At 40.6% G+C, this 21,910-nt stretch overlaps 1 pseudogene; it reads left to right on the forward strand.

Moving 5' to 3' along the window:
* Positions 1–431: 431 nt before the first annotated feature.
* Positions 432–2,373, forward strand: LOC141264668 (uncharacterized; annotated as a pseudogene).
* The last annotated feature ends 19,537 nt before the right edge of the window (positions 2,374–21,910 follow it).

Here is a 21,910-nt window from a genome sequence, read left to right on the forward strand (position 1 = left end):
CATGCTGCTTTTTGTTACCAGTCAGACATAAACTATCAGGATAATCCTAAAGTTCAGATAGGAAAAATGGATGTGGTCTGCATGTACTGCAGTGCCCTGAAATGGAAAGATGAACCGCATGGTTTATGCTGTGCAAATGGCAAGATAAAACTTCCACCTCTCCTGTCACCACTAGATCCCCTAAAGTCTCTGATGACAGGCACCAGTACAATATCAAAGCATTTCTTGGACAACATTAGGAAGTACAACTCCTGCTTCCAAATGACATCATTTGGTGCAACAAAAGAAATGTTTACAACAGGATTTATGCCGACATTTAAAGTTCAAGGACAGGTTTACCACTCGATTGGCTCACTGCTTACATTACAAGAAGAATCTCAATTTCTTCAACTCTTCTTTATGGGAAATGCAGAAGCAGAGGCTCAGCAGAGATGAGATGCTCTTTAATTCCTAACACTCGCCTTGATATTGTCACTATTTTGCAGCAGTTCTTTCACTCCAACAATCTATATGTTCAACTTTTCAAGACTGCACTTGAATGCATGCCAAATGATGATTACAAGGTTGTCATTCAAGCTGACAAAACACCACAAGGTGAACATCAGCGACGTTTCAATGCTTCCACATTTTATGAGGTAGCCATCTTGATTGTAGGTAATGATTTTCAAAGCCGTGACATTGTGCTTCAGAAAAGGAACAATAGTTTGCAACAAGTAGCAGAAACTCACAGGTCCTATTATGCTCTGCAATATCCAATCATCTTTTGGCAGGGACAGGATGGCTATCACTTTGGAATACCTCAGACAGATCCTACAACAGGCAACCCTTCAGGAAAAAAAGTGTCTGCCATGGACTTCTATGCATATAGGATCATGACAAGATTTGCAGAGGAAAATCACATCTTGAAATGCAAACACCTCTTCCACCAATTTATTGTTGACATATATGCAAAGATTGAGAGTGAACGTCTTTTATATATCCGGCTAAATCAAAAGAAGCTCAGGCCAGAGGAATATATTCACCTTAGAGATGCTGTTGCAAATGATGCTGATCCAAAAGAGTGGGGGAAAATGGTTATTCTTCCATCAACTGTGACTGGAAGCCCACGACACATGCATGAATGCACAATTACTTATGTGAGAAAGTATGGCCGTCCAGATCTTTTCATCACCTTTACTTGCAATCCGGCCTGGGAGGAAATTGGAGGGCACCTGTTGCCGGGCCAAAAAACAGTGAATCGCCACGACCTTATTGATCGGGTTTTCAAGCAGAAACTTTCAAAAATGACTTATCTCATCACAAAATCACATATTCATGGTGAGACGCAGTGCTGGATGTATTCAGTTGAATGGCAAAAAAGAGGCCTTCCTCACTCCCACATCTTGATTTGACTGAAGCAAAAAATGCAGCCTACCGAAATTGACAATATCATCAGTGCCGAATTGCCAGACCCTCAGACTGACCCATTGCTGTTTGACACCATCACAAAAAACATGATCCATGGTCCGTGTGGGAGTCTGAACAAAAATTCTCCCTGTATGATTGATGGCAGGTGTTCAAAGCATTACCCATTATCCCTGGGCCAAGACTCCCAAACAGGACAAGATGGATATCCAGTCTACCGAAGAAGAAAGCCAGGGGATGGTGGTTTCATAGCAAAGCTCAAAATCCGTGTTGGATCATTAATCCCAGAGATAGAAATTGACAACAGGTGGGTAGTGCCTTACAACCCTTTGCTCTCAAAAATCTTCCAGGCCCACATAAATGTCAAATCTTGCCACTCTGTGAAATCAATCAAGTATATCTGAAAATATATCCACAAAGGAAGTGATCAAGCAGTTTTTGAACTCCAGGAAAATGGACCTATTATTGATGAAGTGGAGGCATTCCAGATGGGCAGGTACATAAGCAGCAATGAAGCTGTTTGGAGAATACTAGGATTCTCCATTCATGAGCGCTACCCACCAGTTCTGCATCTGAGTGTGCACTTGGAAAATGGACAGAGAATTTACTTTAACCCAGCAAACTTGCAGCAGCAGCTCCTAACACCACCTAAGACCACCCTCTTGGCATTTTTTTGAGCTGTGACAACAAGACCCTTTTGTAAAAACAATTCTCTACTGTGATTTACCAAAGTACTGCACTTGGAATGCCTCCAGAAAAACAAAGGAACGGAGGAAACGGGGGCTTGATATTGAAAGCTATCCAGGGGTGAAAGCAACTGATACTCTTGGTCATGTCTACACTGTTCATCCGTCAAATGCAGAGTGCTTCTACCTGCGCATGTTACTTCATGTAGTCAAAGGCCCTACATCATTTTCTGACCTGAAGACCGTCAGAGGCCATGTGAGTGAAACATTCAAATCCTCTTGAGATTTGGACAAAGTACAAAACTGATCTCAGTGAGGACATCCTCATGCAGATTAGAAGGGAAAATCCTCAGCAGCTCATCAACTTCACTGAGGAAATGTTCAATGAAACTTTAATGCTCCTTGAAGATCAGTGCATAGCAATGTCAGGAAAAGCCTTACAGTTGCATGGTTTGCCTGCTCCAATAAGAAATCCTGAAGGCATCCAAATGTGTAGGGAGATTTTCCTAGAAACAAACTACAATATTGATGAACTGACAGCATTTGTGTCTCAGAAAGAGGCAATATTGGTGCCAGATGAAAGGGACGACTATAACTACATTTTAAGTTTCAGTAAAACCAACAAAGGTGGGATTGTCTTCCTTGATGCTCCAGGCGGAACAGGAAAGACATTTGTAATCAACTTGCTCCTGAAAAAATTTTGACAACAAAAAAATATTGCACTTGCAGTGGCATCTTCAGGAATTGCAGCTAGCTTTTAAAAGGTGGCATGACAGCACATTCGACATTCAAACTACCACTTAACCTGTCTCATAGTGACAGCCCCGTGTGTAATATTGCCAAGGGATCAGTACTGGCCAAATTGCTTCAAAACTGTAGTGCCATCATTTGGGATGAATGCACCATGTCACACAAAAGGGCTCTGGAAGCAGTGGACAGACTGCTGCAAGACCTGCGTAGCAAAAAATATATCATGGGAGGAGTAGTTGTTGTTTTGGCAGGTGACTTCCGCCAAACACTACCTGTTATTCAAAGATCAACCTCTGTAGACGAAATGAATGCCTGTCACAAAGCATCGTACCTTTGAAGAAAAGTAAAGAAAATGTCACTGAACACTAACATGAGGGTCTACATTAGAGATGAGCGGTGTTCGACTAGAACTGTTCGCCAATCTCAAATTCGAGCTGTTTTGGGCGGTGTTCGAGTTGTTCGACGAACCCGAACGATTTGCAAAAAATTCGGCTGTTCGAGGTTATGTTCGATAACTGTTCGTGCACCAAAAGCGTGTCCTGCATGTCTGGCGCTATTTAGAGCACCAATCATGCAGGGATTGTCTGCCACTCACTGTAATGCCACAGCCATGGTGGTTGTGGCATTACAGTGATTGCCCAAATCGATGGGAACAGTGCCAACAGTGAAACATGAAAAGCCGGCAATTCAGCAGCGGCATACACCGGTACCCGACAATTTAGAACCGAAAGAATAGAGCTTCACACATAGATTAGATAGATATAAACATGTCAGCCACATATATACGAAGTACAGTGAAAGTGCTGCTTACTGTACTTGTCATTTAGCGTAAAGGATTTATCAAAAAAAATAATAGTGTTTTCATGCACCGTCTCTTTAAAAAAGCCGGCCGGCAATTCAGCAGCGGTACCCGACAATTTATAACAGACAGAATAGAGCTTCACACATAGATTAGATAGATAGAAACATGTCAGCCACATATATACGAAGTACAGTGACAGTGTTGCTTACTGTACTTGTCATTTAGCGTAAAGGATTTATCAAAAAAAATAATAGTGTTTTCATGCACTGTCTCTTTAAAAAAGCCGGCCGGCAATTCAGCAGCGGTACCCGACAATTTATAACAGACAGAATAGAGCTTCACACATAGATTAGATAGATAGAAACATGTCAGTCACTTATATATGAAGTACAGTGATAGTGTTGGTTACTGTACTTGTCATTTAGTATTAAAATAAAGGATTTATTATTAAAAAAATTGGCGTGGGGTTCCCCTTAATTTTAGGCTCTAGCGGAGGTTAAGCAGACGGCTGGGGCAGATGTTTGAAGCCTGGGAAGGGGGTAATACCCACGGAGCTTCCCAGGCTACTAATATCAGCCCCCAGCTGAATACATAGCCTTTACTAGCTATTAAAATGGGGGACCCCCCAAAAAAAATGACGTGGGGTCCCCCCTAATTTAATAGCTAGTAAAGGCTAGGCAGACAGCTGGGGGCTGATATTAATAGCCCAGGAAGGGAACCATGAATATTGGCCCCCTCCCAGGCTAGAAACACCAGCCGTCAGCCGCACCAGAAATGGCGCATTCATAGGATGCGCCAATTCTGGCACTTAGCCTCGCTCTTCCACGCTGCCCTGGTGCGGTGGCAGGGGGTAATAGGGTTGGGGTTGATGTCAGCTTATAATGCCAGCTGACATCAAGCCCAGGTTAGTAATGGAGAGGCGTCTATAAGACACCCCCATTACTAACCCCATAGTCAAAGTTAAAAAAAACACAAACAAAAAAATGTCCAATGAACTCAGCTCACCTCCTGCACGTCACTGACAGCGTGGGAAAATTCTCCTGCAATCAGCGCTTCAGCGTGAGAATTTTCCCACGCTGTCAGTGACGTGCATGAGGTGAGCCGAGTTCATTGGACATGAACTCGGCTCATCTGGATGTCGTCACAGAGAGACGCTGAGCAGCGCAAGCAAGCCTGCGCTTCTCAGTGTCTGCGGGATGACAGGCTGGATGGCAGCGTTCTGCTGCGGTCCAGCCTGTCATCTCGATGTAGCAGAGCTGAAGCTGTCGTGGGAACCATGGAAAGGTAAGGATGAGGTTGCTTTATTATTTTTCTTTTATTGCAGGAGATCGTTGGCTTCAGCTGGAATGGGCGTGATGGTAAGTATGGTTTAATTTAGAACAATAAAGGATTGTGTCTTTATTTCAATTAAAGGACTTTATTCTGGGTGTTTGTGTTTTTTTTAACTTTGACTATGGGGTTAGTAATGGGGGTGTCTTATAGACGCCTCTCCATTACTAACCTGGGCTTGATGTCAGCTGGCATTATAAGCTGACATCAACCCCAACCCTATTACCCCCTGCCACCGCACCAGGGCAGCGTGGAAGAGCGAGGCTAAGTGCCAGAATTGGCGCATCCTATGAATGCGCCATTTCTGGGGCGGCTGACGGCTGGTGTTTCTAGCCTGGGAGGGGGCCAATATTCATGGTTCCCTTCCTGGGCTATTAATATCAGCCCCCAGCTGTCTGCCTAGCCTTTGCTAGCAATTAAATTAGGGGGGACCCCACGTCATTTTTTTTGGGGGGTCCCCCATTTTAATAGCTAGTAAAGGCTATGTATTCAGCTGGGGGCTGATATTAGTAGCCTGGGAAGCTCCGTGGGTATTACCCCCTTCCCAGGCTTCAAACATCTGCCCCAGCCGTCTGCTTAACCTCCGCTAGAGCCTAAAATTAAGGGGAACCCCACGCCAATTTTTTTAATAATAAATCCTTTATTTTAATACTAAATGACAAGTACAGTAACCAACACTATCACTGTACTTCATATATATGTGACTGACATGTTTCTATCTATCTAATCTATGTGTGAAGCTCTATTCTTTCTGTTCTAAATTGTCGGGTACAGATGCTGAATTGCCGGCCGGCTTTTTTAAAGAGACGGTGCATGAAAACACTAATATTTTTTTTAATAAATCCTTTACACTAAATGACAAGTGCAGTAACCAACACTGTCACTGTGCTTCTTATATGTGTGACTGACATGTTTCTATCTGTCTAATCTATGTGTGATGCTCTATTCCTTCTTGTCTAAATTGTCGGGTACCGGTGTATGCCGCTGCTGAATTTGCCGGCCGGCTTTTTTAAAGAGAGTGTCTTCTGAGCAGTTTGTCAGCTTTTGGACACCTTTGCAGGTGTTTTCTATGTGTTTCTATGTGTTTTTGTTTGCCTGCCATTGGTTTTAACGGTGTTCGACGGTGTTCTAAGGTGTTCGACGAACAGTTCGACGAACAGTTCCTCGAACATCCCGTTGTTCGACGAACCGAACCGAACCCGAACACTACGGGAGTGGCTCAACACTAGTCTACATGACAGGCGATGTTTCTGCTGGACTGTTTTCGAGCCAGCTATTGACTATTGGAGATGGCAAGGAACCAGTAAACTCAACCACTGGACAGATCACCTTCCCAAGCAACTTTTGTTGCATTGTGACTTCCATTGAGGAGTTGAAAGCAAAGGTTTTTCCGAACATTCAACTCCACTTCAAAAATTCTGACTGGCTGTGTGAAAGGGCTAAAAATGACAGTGTCAACAAGATCAATCTTCAAATTCGAAATCTGCTTCCAGGTGTGTGCACAACCTACAAGTCAGTGGATACAGTAATAGACCCTGCTCAAGCATTATTTTATCCAACTGAGTTCCTCAATTCCTTGGAGCCACAAGGACTTCCTCCTCACAACCTCTTTCTAAAACCTGGAGCACCTATTCTGCTATTGAGAAATTTGGATCCACCAAAGCTGTGTAATGGAACAAGACCCTTGATTAAGAACCTGTTTCCACATGTAATTGAGGCAACCATTTTGACAGGATGTGCCACAGGAGAAGATGTTTTCATTCCAACAATTCCTCTAATTCCATCTGATTTGCCCTTTAATTTTAAACGTCTCCAGTTTCCTGTTCGACTAGCATTTGCTATGTCCATCAACAAGGCTCAGGGACAGTCCTTGAAAGTAGTTGGAATCTATTTACAATCTCCATGCTTTTCTCATGGTCAACTTTATGTGGCCTGTTCAAGAGTTGGAACAGCCAAAAATCTGTTCATGTTTGCACCTGAAGGAAGAACTAAGAATGTCGTTTATCAAAAGTCTCTCAAATAAGGAGTAGAAGGTTACTTCACATTACTTGGCCAATTTAGTTAAATCTGTGTGGAATATCTCTGGTGTTGAAATATATGTTATGAAATGCTTCTATTAGCTTAGTTTTTGCCTTTTAATAATTACATTTCTATCTATTTGTTTTGTGGTTTTTGTGTGGAGAATAAATTTTTGTTAACACATTCTATTTTGCTAACAGCAGTTATTAACCCGGGCGAAGCCGGGTAGTACAACTAGTATATACATATATGTGGGAAATCAGGATCCATTTTGTCTTCTCAGTTCCCATTTTATGCTTTAAATCTATCACGTCGCACCTTTACACAGACACCACTCCTCCGCTTCCTACATATTCCAAGTGCTTTAGAAACTGAATGAAACCAGTCAGATAGATGCATCTATTAGTAAATCCCACAAAACACTTGCTTACTTATTGGCATAAAACCTTCTCTGTGTAAGGGTGCATATTACCCCCATTTTAATTGAAGCGGAATATCTTGCTGGACTCTATGTGTGTGTACTGTGTGTGTACTGTGTGTGTCAACAGGACAATGACCCCAAACACACCTCCAGGCTGTGTAAGGGCTATTTGACCAAGAAGGAGAGTGATGGGGTGCTACGCGAGATGACCTGGCCTCCACAGTCACCAGACCTGAACCCAATCGAGATGGTTTGGGGTGAGCTGGACCACAGAGTGAAGGCAAAAGGGCCAACAAGTGCTAAGCATCTCTGGGAACTACTTCACGATTGTTGGAAGACCATTTCCGGTGACTACCTCTTGAAGCTCATCAAGAGAATGCCAAGACTGTGCAAAGCAGTCATCAAAGCAAAAGGTGGCTACTTTGAAGAACCTAGAATATAGACATATTTTCAGTTGTTTCACACTTTTTTGTTAACTATATAATTCCACTTGTGTTAATCCATAGTTTTGATGCCTTCAGTGTGGATGTAAATGTACAATTTTTATAGCCATGAAAATACAGAAAAATCTTTAACCCCTTAACAACATTGGACGTACTAATACACGTCTGTGCCCTGGGACTTAAGAGCCAGACCCGTATTAGTATGTCATGGCGATCGCGCGCGCACACAGGCTGTGCGGGCACGATCGCCGCCGGGTGTCAGCTGATTGTCGCAGATGACACCCGGTACTATGTGCAGGGAGCGGTCACGCACCGCTCCCAGCACATTAACCCCCGCAATGCTGCGATCGAAGTCGATTGCATCATTGCGGTGGCAAGGTGTAGCATCGGCGTCTCTGCCCCGTACTAGGCAGAGACGCCGTCCCTCTCACCTCCCCGCTCCTGGCGCGGCGTCCTCCAGCGCTTCTCTCCCCGCTGCTTCCAGCACGCGCTCCTTCCCCGGCAGTGTGCTTAGGGCGCGCGCGCGCGCGCGCTCCCCCTCTCTTAAAGGGACCGCGCGCGCCGTCCTAAGGAGTCCCCGGCCAATTGCCGGAGGACCTCCAATATTTAAGGCACCTCCTCCAAAATGGAGGTGCCCGAGCAATGTTGTTGCAAAGCCTTCACTCTGCTTCAGCCCTCAGGTCCCGTTACCAGTTACCAGCCAGTCACCTGCCAGATTCCTGCTTGTTACCTGCCAGTCACCTGCCGGATTCCTGCCTGTTACCTGCCAGTTACCTGCCTGATTCCTGCTTGATACCTGCCTGATATCCGTTTACCTGCTTGCAAGCCTGCGGTCCGACGGTCTGCTTTCCTCCACCTGTCAGTCTGTCTATGGACCAGCCTGCCCGCTCACCTGGGAGCGCTCATCTGCTACCTGCCTGCTAGCCTACCTGGAGGCTCCGCCGTCACTTGCCGTGACCACCTGCCTGTCCAGAGACTCTCGCCTGCTCACCTGGGAGCGCTCATCTGCTACCTGTCTGCTAGCCTACCTGGAGGCTCTGCCGTCACTTTCCGTGACCACCTGCCTGTCCAGAGACTCTTGCCTGCTCACCTGGGAGCGCTCACCTGCTACCTGCCTGCTAGCCTACCTGGAGGCTCTGCCGTCACTTGCCGTGACCACCTGCCCGTCCAGAGACTCTCGCCCGCTCACCTGGGAGCGCTCACCAGCCACCTGCCTGCTGTCCTTCTACCCAGAGACTGTCCCTGTCACTTGCCGTGAGTACCCGTCCTTTTACCCAGAGACTGTCCCTGTCACTTGCCGTGACTACCTGCCCCTCTACCCAGAGACTGTCCCTGTCACTTGCCGTGACTACCTGTCCCTGGGAGCCACCCGCTTCCTTACATGGACTGCCCCCTTGTATAGTTGCACAGAGGTTCCACCTCCCAGACCCGTTACACAAGGGGAGGTGATCGCAGATACTCACCTCCTCTTCCGGCTTCCAGCGCTGTCTGCCGTGGCTTCCAGGATGTTGCCATGACGACCCGATGTCATCATGACAACATCCAGGTCACCAGACAGCAGGAAGATTTTTTGGACATGCGCAGTGCATCTCCAAACAATCTTCTCCCTGTCCAGCGCTGACAGCCTGCATGGCACAGGGATGGTGCTGGATTCCTGTGCCATGCAGGCGATCAGAGAAAAAAAAGTGAAAGTCCCATAGTGGGACAAAGTAATAAAGTATAAAAACTATCAGAAAGTGAAAAAAAAAAAAAATTGTAAAAATATAAAAAAAATAATGTACCCATCAATAAATATTATTATAAAAACAAAACAAAAAAAACAATAAAAGTACACATATTTGGTATCACCGCGTCCGGAACAACCTGAAATATAAAACTGTCCCACTAGTTAACCCCTTCAGTGAACACGGTAAAAAAATAAAATAAAAAACCAAGCAAAAAACAATGCTTTATCACCATTCCGCAAAACATAAAATGGAATAACACACGATCAAAAAGACGAATATAAATAAAAATGGTACCACTGAAAACATCATCTCGTCCCGCAAAAAACAAGCTGCCATACAGCTCCATCAGTGGAAAAATAAAAAAGTTATAGCTCTCAGAATAAAGCTATGCTAAAAAATAATTTTTTCTATAAAATTGCTTTTATTATGTAAAAGTGCAAAACATAGAAAAACGATATAAATGTGGTACCGCTGTAAACATACTGACCCGAAGAATAAAGCTGCCTTATCAATTTTACCACACGCAGAACATAATAAAAAAAACAAAAAAAACAATTCCTGAATTGTTGGTTTTTGTATATTCTGCCTCCCAAAAATCGGAATAGAAAGCGATCAAAAAATGTCACATGCCTGAAAATGGCACCAATAACAACGTCAACTCATCCCGCAAAAAACAAGCCATCACATGACTGTCTGCCAAAATCTGGAAAAATTATAGCTCTCAAAATATGGCGATGTAAAAACTAGATTTTACAAAAAATGCGTCTTTTAGGGTGTGACAGCTGTCAGTCATAAAAACCCCATATGATTCTGGTATCGCTGTAATCGCACCGACCCGAAGAATAAAGCCGTCTAATCACTTATACCGCACGAGGAGCGGTGTAAAAAATTAATTTCTGGGTTAGGGTTGGGCTAGGGTTAGGGCTGGGTTTGGGGTTAGGGTTGTGATGGGGTTGGGATATTTTTCAAAAGTAAGAAAAAAAGATGACGATATGGCGACTAGTGTTGAGCGCAAGTGCTCGCTACTTGAGTTTGCATCGGGAGCTCTGGTATGCATTGAGTATCGTGGGTATTTGAGTGACATGCTCGAGTCTCCGCCCCATATGCTTCGCGGCCAAAAAAACTTTGCGGGGATTGCCTGCCATGCACGAGCGATCCCCGCATGTTTTTCTTTGGGTGTCTAATAACCGTGAAACATGCGGAGCAGGGACTCAAGCATGTCACTCGAGCACACGCTGTACATGGTGCATACCTGAGTACCCGATGAAAACTCAAGTAGCGAGCACTTGCGCTCAAATCTAATGACAACTTATTCAATATGATGACCTAATGTTATCAAATTCTGTGTCGTACCTCTGGGCTCAAAATGTTCACTATACACCTTAATAAAATCCTTGAGGTGTATAGTTTCCAAAATGGGGTCACTTGAGGGCGAGCTCCACTGTTTAGGCACATCATTGGCTCTCCAAACGCGACATGGTGTCCGCTAACTAGAGATGAGCGTTGTTCGACTCGAACTGTTCGCCAATCTCAAATTCGAGCTGTTTTGGGCGGTGTTCAATCCGTTCGGCGAACACGAACGATTTGAGAAAAATTCGGCTGTTCGAGGTTATGTTCGATAACTGTTCGTGCACCAAAATCATAACAGGATTTTTTCTCAGTAATGATGAAAATTAATGTTAATACGCAGTTTGAGTGTACACTGGGGCGGGGGGAGGGGCAGGGGATGGATCTCGGCAGGAATAATGAAGATCTCCATTTTTTTTTATCTTTCCGGAATTTACAGTGGGGAGGTGCAATCTGTCAGCCTATCAGCAGCGCACACATGGAGCGAAGTGCTTTTTTCACACAAGCAAGGGCGTGTGTCATTGGCAGTGTATGTCACATGTCCTTGCCCTATAAGACCCAGCCATTTTCCCCGTCGCCACCATTTTCTCACTGCTGCAGCTGCGTGTTAGTCGGCACCGCTGTTGCTGTGTGCGCTATACCTTGTTAATTTCAAGCCAATTTTCGCACAAATCTACAGATAGCTTGGGAGTAGGGAATAATTGTGATTGCAGTCCTTTTAAGGACTAGGTTACAGCATTTCCTACGACTTTTATCAGGCTTGTCTGCGCTCTTAAATAGATAGGTTGTGGGAGTAAAGACTAAATGTAATTGCAGTCCTTTTCAGGACTAAGTTACATCAGTTCCTATCAGTTTTTGCCAGGCAGGTCTGTGCCAGTGATGTGCAAGTTTTTTTCACAGCATTTGGCTGAATCTAGCAAAGCTAATCCTTTTTGGCCTATTGCAGAGTGTGTTAGTCAGTGGAGTAGCCTATCTGTGTTGCAAGCAACACAACCTGTGTATAGAATGCCAATTTTTTTACTGCACCTAGTGAAGTATAACCTTTTGGGCATAGCATCATTCTATTAGTCCATCTATACTGACCTCCATAAGGTTACAAATTGAATATAATTTTTTTCTGCATCTAGCTCTGAAAAAATATTTGTCCTTCTAGCAGTGTGTGGGACTTGTTCTACTAGTCCATCTATACTGACCTCCATCAGGTTGCAAATTCAAAATAATTTTTTGTCTGCATCTAGCTCTGAAAAAATATTTGGGCTTCTAGCAGTGTGTGGGACTTGTTCTATTAGTCCATCTATACTGACCTCCATCAGGTTGCAAATTAAAAATATTTTTTGGTCTGCATCTAGCTCTGAAAAAATATTTGGCCTTCTAGCAGTGTGTGGGACTTGGTCTATTAGTCCATCTATACTGACCTCCATCAGGTTGCAAATTAAAAATGTTTTTTGTCTGCATCTAGCTCTGAAAAACTATTTGGCCTTCTTGCAGTGTTTGGGACTTGTTCTACTAGTCCATCTATACTGAGCTCCATCAGGTTGCAAATTAAAAATAATTTTTATCTGCATCTAGCGCTGAAAAAATATTTTTCCTTCTAGCAGTGTGTGGGACTTGTTCTACTAGTCCATCTATACTGACCTCCATCAGGTTGCAAACTGAAAATAATTTTTTTCTGCATCTAATTCTGAAAAAATATTTGGGCTTCTAGCAGTGTGTGGGACTTGTTTTATTAGTCCATCTATACCGACATCCATCAGGTTGCAAATTAAAAATAATTTTTATCTGCATCTAGCTCTGAAAAAATATTTGGCCTTCTAGAAGTGTGTGGGACTTGTTCTATTAGTCCATCTATACTGACCTCCATCAGGTTGCAAATTGAATATATTTTTTTCCTGCATCTAGCTCTGAAAAAATATTTGTCCTTCTAGAAGTGTGTGGGACTTGTTCTACTAGTCCATCTATACTGACCTCTATCAGGTTGCAAATTAAAAATAATTTTTATCTGCATCTAGCTCTGAAAAAATATTTGTCCTTCTAGCAGTGTGTGGGACTTGTTCTACTAGTCCATCTATACTGACCTCCATCAGGTTGCAAACTGAATATAATTTTTTTCTGCATCTACCTCTGAAAAAATATTTGGGCTTCAAGAAGTGTGTGGGACTTGTTTTATTAGTCCATCTATACTGATCTCCGTCAGGTTGCAAATTAAAATTAATTATTATCGGCATCTAGCTCTGAAAAAATATTTGGCCTTCTAGCAGTGTGTGGGACTTGTTCTATTAGTCCATCTATACTGACCTCCATCAGGTTGCAAACTGAATATAATTTTTTTCTGCATTTATCTCTGAAAAAATATCTGGGCTTCTAGCAGTGTGTGGGACTTGTTCTATTAGTCCATCTATACTGACCTCCATCAGGTTGCAAATTAAAATTATTTTTTTGTCTGCATCTAGCTCTGAAAAAATATTTGGCCTTCTAGCAGTGTGTGGGACTTGGTCTATTATTCCATCTATACTGACCTCCATCAGGTTGCAAATTGAGTATAATTTTTTTCTGCATCTAGCTCTGAAAAAATATTTGTCCTTCTAGCAGTGTGTGGGACTTGTTCTACTAGTCCATCTATACTGACCTCCATCAGTTTGCAGATTCAAAACAATTTTTTGTCTGCATCTAGCTCTGAAAAAATATTTGGCCTACTAGCAGTGTGTGGGACTTGTTCTATTAGTCCATCTATACTGACCTCCATCAGGTTGCAAATTGAATATAATTTTTTTCTGCATCTAGCTCTGAAAAAATATTTGTCCTTCTAGCAGTGTGTGGGACTTGTTCTACTAGTCCATCTATACTGACCTCCATTTGGTTGCAAATTAAAAATAATTTTTATCTGCATCTAGCTCTGAAAAAATTTTTGGGCTTCTAGCAGTGTGTGGGACTTGTTTTATTAGTCCATCTATACTGACCTCCATCAGGTTGCAAACTGAATATAATTTTTTTCTGCATCTACCTCTGAAAAAATATTTGGGCTTCTAGAAGTGTGTGGGACTTGTTTTATTAGTCCATCTATACTGACCTCCATCAGGTTGCAAATTAAAAATAATTATTGTCTGCATCTAGCTCTGAAAAAATATTTGGGCTTCTAGCAGTGTGTGGGACTTGTTTTATTAGTCCATCTATACTGACCTCCATCAGGTTGCAAACTGAATATAATTTTTTTCTGCATTTACCTCTGAAAAAATATTTGGGCTTCTAGCAGTGTGTGGGACTTGTTCTATTAGTCCATCTATACTGACCTCCATCAGGTTGCAAATTAAAAATATTTTTTTGTCTGCATCTAGCTCTGAAAAAATATTTGGCCTTCTAGCAGTGTGTGGGACTTGGTCTATTAGTACATCTATACTGACCTCCATCAGGTTGCAAATTGAGTATAATTTTTTTCTGCATCTAGCTCTGAAAAAATATTTGTCCTTCTAGCAGTGTGTGGGACTTGTTCTACTAGTCCATATATACTGACCTCCATCAGGTTGCAAATTCAAAATAATTTTTGTCTGCATCTAGCTCTGAAAAAATATTTGGCCTTCTAGCAGTGTGTGGCACTTGTTCTATTAGTCCATCTATACTGACCTCCATCAGGTTGCAAATTGAATATAATTTTTTTCTGCATCTAGCTCTGAAAAAATATTTGTCTTTCTAGCAGTGTGTGGGACTTGTTCTACTAGTCCATCTATACTGACCTCCATTTGGTTGCAAATTAAAAATAATTTTTATCTGCATCTAGCTCTGAAAAAATTTTTGTCCTTCTAGTAGTGTGTGGGACTTGTACTACTAGTCCATCTATACTGACCTCCATCAGGTTGCAAACTGAATATAATTTTTTTCTGCATCTACCTCTCAAAAAATATTTAGGCTTCTAGCAGTGTGTGGGACTTGTTTTATTAGTCCATCTATACTGACCTCCATCAGGTTGCAAATTAAAAATATTTTTTATCTGCATCTAGCTCTGAAAAAAAATTTGGGCTTCTAGCAGTGTGTGGGACTTGTTCTAATAGTCCATCTATACTGACCTCCATCAGGTTGCAAATTGAATATAATTTTTTTCTGCATCTAGCTCTGAAAAAATATTTGTCCTTCTAGCAGTGTGTGGGACTTGTTCTACTAGTCCATCTATACTGACCTCCATTTGGTTGCAAATTAAAAATAATTTTTATCTGCATCTAGCTCTGAAAAAATTTTTGGGCTTCTAGCAGTGTGTGGGACTTGTTTTATTAGTCCATCTATACAGACCTCCATCAGGTTGCAAACTGAATATAATTTTTTTCTGCATCTACCTCTGAAAAAATATTTGGGCTTCAAGAAGTGTGTGGGACTTGTTTTATTAGTCCATCTATACTGATCTCCGTCAGGTTGCAAATTAAAATTAATTATTATCGGCATCTAGCTCTGAAAAAATATTTGGCCTTCTAGCAGTGTGTGGGACTTGTTCTATTAGTCCATCTATACTGACCTCCATCAGGTTGCAAACTGAATATAATTTTTTTCTGCATTTACCTCTGAAAAAATATCTGGGCTTCTAGCAGTGTGTGGGACTTGTTCTATTAGTCCATCTATACTGACCTCCATCAGGTTGCAAATTAAAATTATTTTTTTGTCTGCATCTAGCTCTGAAAAAATATTTGGCCTTCTAGCAGTGTGTGGGACTTGGTCTATTATTCCATCTATACTGACCTCCATCAGGTTGCAAATTGAGTATAATTTTTTTCTGCATCTAGCTCTGAAAAAATATTTGTCCTTCTAGCAGTGTCTGGGACTTGTTCTACTAGTCCATCTATACTGACCTCCATCAGTTTGCAGATTCAAAACAATTTTTTGTCTGCATCTAGCTCTGAAAAAATATTTGGCCTACTAGCAGTGTGTGGGACTTGTTCTATTAGTCCATCTATACTGACCTCCATCAGGTTGCAAATTGAATATAATTTTTTTCTGCATCTAGCTCTGAAAAAATATTTGTCTTTCTAGCAGTGTGTGGGACTTGTTCTACTAGTCCATCTATACTGACCTCCATTTGGTTGCAAATTAAAAATAATTTTTATCTGCATCTAGCTCTGAAAAAATTTTTGTCCTTCTAGTAGTGTGTGGGACTTGTACTACTAGTCCATCTATACTGACCTCCATCAGGTTGCAAACTGAATATAATTTTTTTCTGCATCTACCTCTCAAAAAATATTTAGGCTTCTAGCAGTGTGTGGGACTTGTTTTATTAGTCCATCTATACTGACCTCCATCAGGTTGCAAATTAAAAATATTTTTTATCTGCATCTAGCTCTGAAAAAAAATTTGGGCTTCTAGCAGTGTGTGGGACTTGTTCTAATAGTCCATCTATACTGACCTCCATCAGGTTGCAAATTGAATATAATTTTTTTCTGCATCTAGCTCTGAAAAAATATTTGTCCTTCTAGCAGTGTGTGGGACTTGTTCTACTAGTCCATCTATACTGACCTCCATTTGGTTGCAAATTAAAAATAATTTTTATCTGCATCTAGCTCTGAAAAAATTTTTGGGCTTCTAGCAGTGTGTGGGACTTGTTTTATTAGTCCATCTATACAGACCTCCATCAGGTTGCAAACTGAATATAATTTTTTTCTGCATCTACCTCTGAAAAAATATTTGGGCTTCAAGAAGTGTGTGGGACTTGTTTTATTAGTCCATCTATACTGATCTCCGTCAGGTTGCAAATTAAAATTAATTATTATCGGCATCTAGCTCTGAAAAAATATTTGGCCTTCTAGCAGTGTGTGGGACTTGTTCTATTAGTCCATCTATACTGACCTCCATCAGGTTGCAAACTGAATATAATTTTTTTCTGCATTTACCTCTGAAAAAATATCTGGGCTTCTAGCAGTGTGTGGGACTTGTTCTATTAGTCCATCTATACTGACCTCCATCAGGTTGCAAATTAAAATTATTTTTTTGTCTGCATCTAGCTCTGAAAAAATATTTGGCCTCCTAGCAGTGTGTGGGACTTGGTCTATTATTCCATCTATACTGACCTCCATCAGGTTGCAAATTGAGTATAATTTTTTTCTGCATCTAGCTCTGAAAAAATATTTGTCCTTCTAGCAGTGTGTGGGACTTGTTCTACTAGTCCATCTATACTGACCTCCATCAGTTTGCAGATTCAAAACAATTTTTTGTCTGCATCTAGCTCTGAAAAAATATTTGGCCTACTAGCAGTGTGTGGGACTTGTTCTATTAGTCCATCTATACTGACCTCCATCAGGTTGCAAATTGAATATAATTTTTTTCTGCATCTAGCTCTGAAAAAATATTTGTCCTTCTAGCAGTGTGTGGGACTTGTTCTACTAGTCCATATATACTTACCTCCATCAGGTTGCAAATTCAAAATAATTTTTGTCTGCATCTAGCTCTGAAAAAATATTTGGCCTTCTAGCAGTGTGTGGCACTTGTTCTATTAGTCCATCTATACTGACCTCCATCAGGTTGCAAATTGAATATAATTTTTTTCTGCATCTAGCTCTGAAAAAATATTTGTCTTTCTAGCAGTGTGTGGGACTTGTTCTACTAGTCCATCTATACTGACCTCCATTTGGCTGCAAATTAAAAATAATTTTTATCTGCATCTAGCTCTGAAAAAAATTTTGTCCTTCTAGTAGTGTGTGGGACTTGTACTACTAGTCCATCTATACTGACCTCCATCGGATTGCAAACTGAATATAATTTTTTTCTGCATCTACCTCTCAAAAAATATTTAGGCTTCTAGCAGTGTGTGGGACTTGTTTTATTAGTCCATCTATACTGACCTCCATCAGGTTGCAAATTAAAAATATTTTTTATCTGCATCTAGCTCTCAAAAAAAATTTGGGCTTCTAGCAGTGTGTGGGACTTGTTCTAATAGTCCATCTATACTGACCTCCATCAGGTTGCAAATTGAATATAATTTTTTTCTGCATCTAGCTCTGAAAAAATATTTGTCCTTCTAGCAGTGTGTGGGACTTGTTCTACTAGTCCATCTATACTGACCTCCATTTGGTTGCAAATTAAAAATAATTTTTATCTGCATCTAGCTCTGAAAAAATTTTTGGGCTTCTAGCAGTGTGTGGGACTTGTTTTATTAGTCCATCTATACAGACCTCCATCAGGTTGCAAACTGAATATAATTTTTTTCTGCATCTACCTCTGAAAAAATATTTGGGCTTCTAGAAGTGTGTGGGACTTGTTTTATTAGTCCATCTATACTGACCTCCATCAGGTTGCAAATTAAAAATAATTATTGTCTGCATCTAGCTCTGAAAAAATATTTGGGCTTCTAGCAGTGTGTGGGACTTGTTTTATTAGTCCATCTATACTGACCTCCATCAGGTTGCAAACTGAATATAATTTTTTTCTGCATTTACCTCTGAAAAAATATTTGGGCTTCTAGCAGTGTGTGGGACTTATTCTATTAGTCCATCTATACTGACCTCCATCAGGTTGCAAATTAAAAATATTTTTTTGTCTGCATCTAGCTCTGAAAAAATATTTGGCCTTCTAGCAGTGTGTGGGACTTGGTCTATTAGTACATCTATACTGACCTCCATCAGGTTGCAAATTGAGTATAATTTTTTTCTGCATCTAGCTCTGAAAAAATGTTTGTCCTTCTAGCAGTGTGTGGGACTTGTTCTACTAGTCCATATATACTGACCTCCATCAGGTTGCAAATTCAAAATAATTTTTGTCTGCATCTAGCTGTGAAAAAATATTTGGCCTTCTAGCAGTGTGTGGCACTTGTTCTATTAGTCCATCTATACTGACCTCCATCAGGTTGCAAATTGAATATAATTTTTTTCTGCATCTAGCTCTGAAAAAATATTTGTCTTTCTAGCAGTGTGTGGGACTTGTTCTACTAGACCATCTATACTGACCTCCATTTGGTTGCAAATTAAAAATAATTTTTATCTGCATCTAGCTCTGAAAAAATTTTTGTCCTTCTAGTAGTGTGTGGGACTTGTACTACTAGTCCATCTATACTGACCTCCATCAGGTTGCAAACTGAATATAATTTTTTTCTGCATCTACCTCTGAAAAAATATTTAGGCTTCTAGCAGTGTGTGGGACTTGTTTTATTAGTCCATCTATACTGACCTCCATCAGGTTGCAAATTAAAAATATTTTTTATCTGCATCTAGCTCTGAAAAAAAATTTGGGCTTCTAGCAGTGTGTGGGACTTGTTCTAATAGTCCATCTATACTGACCTCCATCAGGTTGCAAACTGAATATAATTTTTTTCTGCATCTACCTCTGAAAAAATATTTGGGCTTCTAGCAGTGTGTGGGACTTGTTCTATTAGTCCATCTATACTGACCTCCATCAGGTTGCAAATTCAAAATAATTTTTTGTCTGCATCTAGCTCTGAAAAAATATTTGGGCTTCTAGCAGTGTGTGGGACTTGTTCTATTAGTCCATCTATACTGACCTCGATCAGGTTGCAAATTAAAAATATTTTTTTGTCTGCATCTAGCTCTGAAAAAATATTTGGTCTTCTAGCAGTGTGTGGGACTTGGTCTATTAGTCCATCTATACTGACCTCCATCAGGTTGCAAATTAAAAATATTTTTTGTCTGCATCTAGCTCTGAAAAAATATTTGGACTTCTTGCAGTGTGTGGGACTTGTTCTACTAGTCCATCTATACTGACCTCCATCAGGTTGCAAATTAAAAATAATTTTTATCTGCATCTAGCTCTGAAAAAATATTTGGCCTTCTAGCAGTGTGTGGGACTTGTTCTATTAGTCCATCTATACTGATCTCCATCAGGTTGCAAATTAAAAATAATTTTTTGTCTGCATCTAGCTCTGAAAAAATATTTGGCCTTCTAGCAGTGTGTGGGACTTGTTCTATTAGTCCATCTATACTGACCTCCATCAGGTTGCAAATTTAATATAATTTTTTTCTGCATCTAGCTCTGAAAAAATATTTGTCCTTCTAGTAGTGTGTGGGACTTGTTCTACTAGTCCATCTATACTGATCTCCATCAGGTTGCAAATTAAAAATAATTTTTTGTCTGCATCTAGCTCTGAAAAAATATTTGGCCTTCTAGCAGTGTGTGGGACTTGTTCTATTAGTCCATCTATACTGACCTCCATCAGGTTGCAAATTTAATATAATTTTTTTCTGCATCTAGCTCTGAAAAAATATTTGTCCTTCAAGTAGTGTGTGGGACTTGTTTTACTAGTCCATCTATACTGACCTCCATGAGGTTGCAAATTAAAAATAATTTTTATCTGCATCTAGTTCTGAAAAAATATTTGTCCTTCTAGCAGTGTGTGGGACTTGTTCTACTAGTCCATCTATACTGACCTCCATCAGGTTGCAAACTGAATATAATTTTTTTCTGCATCTAATTCTGAAAAAATATTTGGGCTTCTAGCAGTGTGTGGGACTTGTTTTATTAGTCCATCTATACTGACATCCATCAGGTTGCAAATTAAAAATAATTTTTATCTGCATCTAGCTCTGAAAAAATATTTGGCCTTCTAGCAGTGTGTGGGACTTGTTCTGTTAGTCCATCTATACTGACCTCCATCAGGTTGCAAATTGAATATATTTTTTTCTGCATCTAGCTCTGAAAAAATATTTGTCCTTCTAGCAGTGTGTGGGACTTGTTCTACTCGTCCATCTATACTGACCTCCATCAGGTTGCAAACTCAAAATAATTTTTATCTGCATCTAGCTCTGAAAAAATATTTGTCCTTCTAGCAGTGTGTGGGACTTGTTCTACTAGTCCATCTATACTGACCTCCATCAGGTTGCAAACTGAATATAATTTTTTTCTGCATCTACCTCTGAAAAAATATTTGGGCTTCAAGAATTGTGTGGGACTTGTTTTATTAGTCCATCTATACTGATCTCCATCAGGTTGCAAATTAAAAATAATTATTATCTGCATCTAGCTCTGAAAAAATATTTGGCCTTCTAGCCATGTGTGGGACTTGTTCTATTAGTCCATCTATACTGACCTCCATCAGGTTGCAAACTGAATATAATTTTTTTCTGCATTTACCTCTGAAAAAATATCTGGGCTTCTAGCAGTGTGTGGGACTTGTTCTATTCGTCCATCTATACTGACCTCCATCAGGTTGCAAATTAAAAATATTTTTTTGTCTGCATCTAGCTCTGAAAAAATATTTGGCCTTCTAGCAGTGTGTGGGACTTGGTCTATTAGTCCTTCTATACTGACCTCCATCAGGTTGCAAATTGAGTATAATTTTTTTCTGCATCTAGCTCTGAAAAAATATTTGTCCTTCTAGCAGTGTGTGGGACTTGTTCTACTAGTCCATCTATACTGACCTCCATCAGGTTGCAAATTCAAAATAATTTTTTGTCTGCATCTAGCTCTGAAAAAATATTTGGCCTACTAGCAGTGTGTGGGACTTGTTCTATTAGCCCATCTATACTGACCTCCATCAGGTTGCAAATTGAATATAATTTTTTTCTGCATCTAGCTCTGAAAAAATATTTGTCCTTCTAGCAGTGTGTGGGACTTGTTCTACTAGTCCATCTATACTGACCTTTATTTGGTTGCAAATTAAAAATAATTTTTATCTGCATCTAGCTCTGAAAAAATATTTGTCCTTCTAGCAGTGTGTGGGACTTGTTCTACTAATCCATCTATATAGACCTCCATCAGGTTGCAAACTGAATATAATTTTTTTCTGCATCTACCTCTGAAAAAATATTTGGGCTTCTAGAAGTGTGTGGGACTTGTTTTATTAGTCCATCTATACTGACCTCCATCAGGTTGCAAATTAAAAATAATTATTATCTGCATCTAGCTCTGAAAAAATATTTGGGCTTTTAGCAGTGTGTGGGACTTGTTTTATTAGTCCATCTATACTGACCTCCATTAGGTTGCAAACTGAATATAATTTTTTTCTGCATTTACCTCTGAAAAAATATTTGGGCTTCTAGCAGTGTGTGGGACTTGTTCTATTA

The sequence above is a fragment of the Phyllobates terribilis genome, unplaced genomic scaffold, assembly GCF_046119375.1.
Source record: "Phyllobates terribilis strain yellow unplaced genomic scaffold, ASM4611937v1 Scaffold_4__5_contigs__length_816908805, whole genome shotgun sequence".
Classification (NCBI taxonomy): domain Eukaryota; kingdom Metazoa; phylum Chordata; class Amphibia; order Anura; family Dendrobatidae; genus Phyllobates; species Phyllobates terribilis.